This window comes from Callionymus lyra, unplaced genomic scaffold (assembly GCF_982586985.1).
Source record: "Callionymus lyra unplaced genomic scaffold, fCalLyr1.hap1.1 HAP1_SCAFFOLD_483, whole genome shotgun sequence".
Lineage (NCBI taxonomy): Eukaryota > Metazoa > Chordata > Actinopteri > Syngnathiformes > Callionymidae > Callionymus > Callionymus lyra.
In genome coordinates, this window is record NW_028258790.1 from 16632 (window position 1) to 20000 (window position 3369).

At 64.8% G+C, this 3369-nt stretch overlaps 1 non-coding gene across 1 annotated transcript; it reads right to left on the reverse strand.

The window, feature by feature from the left end:
* Positions 1 to 119, reverse strand: LOC148057851 (5S ribosomal RNA). Its single transcript, XR_015710368.1, has one exon. It is a non-coding gene; the product is annotated as a 5S ribosomal RNA (ribosomal RNA).
* Positions 120 to 3369: the final 3250 nt, after the last annotated feature.

The following is a 3369-nucleotide window of genomic DNA, read 5'->3' on the forward strand; positions in this document are numbered from 1 at the left end:
TGCTTACAGCACCCAGTATTCCCAGGCGGTCTCCCATCCAAGTACTAACTGGGCCCGACCCTGCTTGGCTTCCGAGATCAGACGAGATCGGGCTCATTCAGGGTGGTGTGGCCGTAAGCGAGGGAAGCGCTTGTGAAATGCCCCAAAGTGTTGAAAATGTTCCCCAGGCCCCTGGTTCCCCATCCCCGCAGGAGGAGGCTCCCCAGGCCCCCTGGTTCCCCATCCCCGCAGGAGGAGGCTCCCCAAGCCCCCTGGTGCAGGAGGAGGCTCCCCAGGCCCCTGGTTCCCCATCCCCGCAGGAGGAGGCTCCCCAGGCCCCCTGGTTCCCCATCCCCGCAGGAGGAGGCTCCCCAGGCCCCATGGTTCCCCATCACCGCAGGAGGAGGCTCCCCAGGCCCCCTGGTTCCCCATCCCCGCAGGAGGAGGCTCCCCAGGCCCCCTGGTGCAGGAGGAGGCTCCCCAGGCCCCCTGGTTCCCCATCCCCGCAGGAGGAGGCTCCCCAGGCCCCCTGGTTCTCCATGCCCGCAGGAGGAGGCTCCCCAGGCCCCTGGTTCCCCATCCCCGCAGGAGGAGGCTCCCCAGGCCCCCTGGTTCTCCATGCCCGTAGGAGGAGGCTCCCCAGGCCCCCTGGTTCTCCATCCCCGCAGGAGGAGGCTCCCCAGGCCCCCTGGTTCTCCATCCCCGCAGGAGGAGGCTCCCCAGGCCCCCATGTTCTCCATGCCCGCAGGAGGAGGCTCCCCAGGCCCCTTGGTTCTCCATCCCCGCAGGAGTAGGCTCCCCAGGCGCCCTGGTTCTCCATCCCCGCAGGAGGAGGCTCCCCAGGCCCCCTGGTTCTCCATCCCCGCAGGAGGAGGCTCCCCAGGCCCCATGGTTCCCCATCACCGCAGGAGGAGGCTCCCCAGGCCCCCTGGTTCCCCATCCCCGCAGGAGGAGGCTCCCCAGGCCCCCTGGTTCTCCATCCCCGCAGGAGGAGGCTCCCCAGACCCCCATGTTCTCCATGCCCGCAGGAGGAGGCTCCCCAGGCCCCTTGGTTCTCCATCCCCGCAGGAGGAGGCTCCCCAGGCCCCTGGTTCTCCATCCCCGCAGGAGGAGGCTCCCCAGGCCCCCTGGTTCTCCATGCCCGCAGGAGGAGGCTCCCCAGGCCCCCTGGTTCTCCATGCCCGCAGGAGGAGGCTCCCCAGGCCCCCATGTTCTCCATGCCCGCAGGAGGAGGCTCCCCAGGCCCCTTGGTTCTCCATCCCCGCAGGAGGAGGCTCCCCAGGCCCCTGGTTCCCCATCCCCGCAGGAGGAGGCTCCCCAGGCCCCCTGGTTCTCCATGCCCGCAGGAGGAGGCTCCCCAGGCCCCCTGGTTCTCCATGCCCGCAGGAGGAGGCTCCCCAGGCCCCCTGGTTCTCCATCCCCGCAGGAGGAGGCTCCCCAGGCCCCTGGTTCTCCATGCCCGCAGGAGGAGGCTCCCCAGGCCCCCTGGTTCTCCATGACCGCAGGAGGAGGCTCCCCAGGCCCCCTGGTTCTCCATCCCCGCAGGAGGAGGCTCCCCAGGCCCCCTGGTTCCCCATCCCCGCAGGAGGAGGCTCCCCAGGCCCCCTGGTTCTCCATCCCCGCAGGAGGAGGCTCCCCAGGCCCCCTGGTTCCCCATCCCCGCAGGAGGAGGCTCCCCAGGCCCCCTGGTTCTCCATGCCCGCAGGAGGAGGCTCCCCAGGCCCCCTGGTTCCCCATCCCCGCAGGAGGAGGCTCCCCAGGCCCCCTGGTTCTCCATCCCCGCAGGAGGAGGCCCCCCAGGCCCCTGGTTCCCCATCCCCGCAGGAGGAGGCTCCCCAGGCCCCCTGGTTCTCCATGCCCGCAGGAGGAGGCTCCCCAGGCCCCTGGTTGGGAGAGGGGGAAAAAGAGCAAAGTGTTTAAAAATGCCCCAAAGTGTTGAAAATGTTCCCCAGGCCCCTGGTTCCCCATCCCCGCAGGAGGAGGCTCCCCAGGCCCCCTGGTTGGGAGAGGGGGAAAAAGACCAAAGTGTTTAAAAATGCCCCAAAGTGTTGAAAATGTTCCCCAGGCCCCTGGCTCCCCATCCCCTCAGGAGGAGGCTCCCCAGGCCCCCTGGTTGGGAGAGGGGGAAAAAGAGCAAAGTGTTTAAAAATGCCCCAAAGTGTTGAAAATGTTCCCCAGGCCCCTGGTTCCCCATCCCCGCAGGAGGAGGCTCCCAAGGCCCCCTGGTTGGGAGAGGGGGAAAAAGAGCAAAGTGTTTAAAAATGCCCCAAAGTGTTGAAAATGTTCCCCAGGCCCCTGGTTCCCCATCCCCGCAGGAGGAGGCTCCCCAGGCCCCCTGGTTGGGAGAGGGGGAAAAAGAGCAAAGTGTTTAAAAATGCCCCAAAGTGTTGAAAATGTTCCCCAGGCCCCTGGTTCCCCATCCCCGCAGGAGGAGGCTCCCAAGGCCCCCTGGTTGGGAGAGGGGGAAAAAGAGCAAAGTGTTTAAAAATGCCCCAAAGTGTTGAAAATGTTCCCCAGGCCCCTGGTTCCCCATCCCCGCAGGAGGAGGCTCCCCAGGCCCCCTGGTTGGGAGAGGGGGAAAAAGACCAAAGTGTTTAAAAATGCCCCAAAGTGTTGAATAATGTTCCCCGGCCTCCTGGTACCCCATCCCCGCAGGAGGAGGCTCCCCAGGCCCCCTGGTTGGGAGAGGGGGAAAAAGAGCAAAGTGTTTAAAAATGCCCCAAAGTGTTGAAAATGTTCCCCAGGCCCCTGGTTCCCCATCCCCGCAGGAGGAGGCTCCCAAGGCCCCCTGGTTGGGAGAGGGGGGAAAAGAGCAAAGTGTTTAAAAATGCCCCAAAGTGTTGAAAATGTTCCCCAGGCCCCTGGTTCCCCATCCCCGCAGGAGGAGGCTCCCCAGGCCCCCTGGTTGGGAGAGGGGGAAAAAGAGCAAAGTGTTTAAAAATGCCCCAAAGTGTTGAAAATGTTCCCCAGGCCCCTGGTTCCCCATCCCCGCAGGAGGAGGCTCCCAAGGCCCCCTGGTTGGGAGAGGGGGAAAAAGAGCAAAGTGTTTAAAAATGCCCCAAAGTGTTGAAAATGTTCCCCAGGCCCCTGGTTCCCCATCCCCGCAGGAGGAGGCTCCCCAGGCCCCCTGGTTGGGAGAGGGGGAAAAAGACCAAAGTGTTTAAAAATGCCCCAAAGTGTTGAATAATGTTCCCCGGCCTCCTGGTACCCCATCCCCGCAGGAGGAGGCTCCCCAGGCCCCCTGGTTGGGAGAGGGGGAAAAAGAGCAAAGTGTTTAAAAATGCCCCAAAGTGTTGAAAATGTTCCCCAGGCCCCTGGTTCCCCATCCCCGCAGGAGGAGGCTCCCAAGGCCCCCTGGTTGGGAGAGGGGGAAAAAGAGCAAAGTGTTTA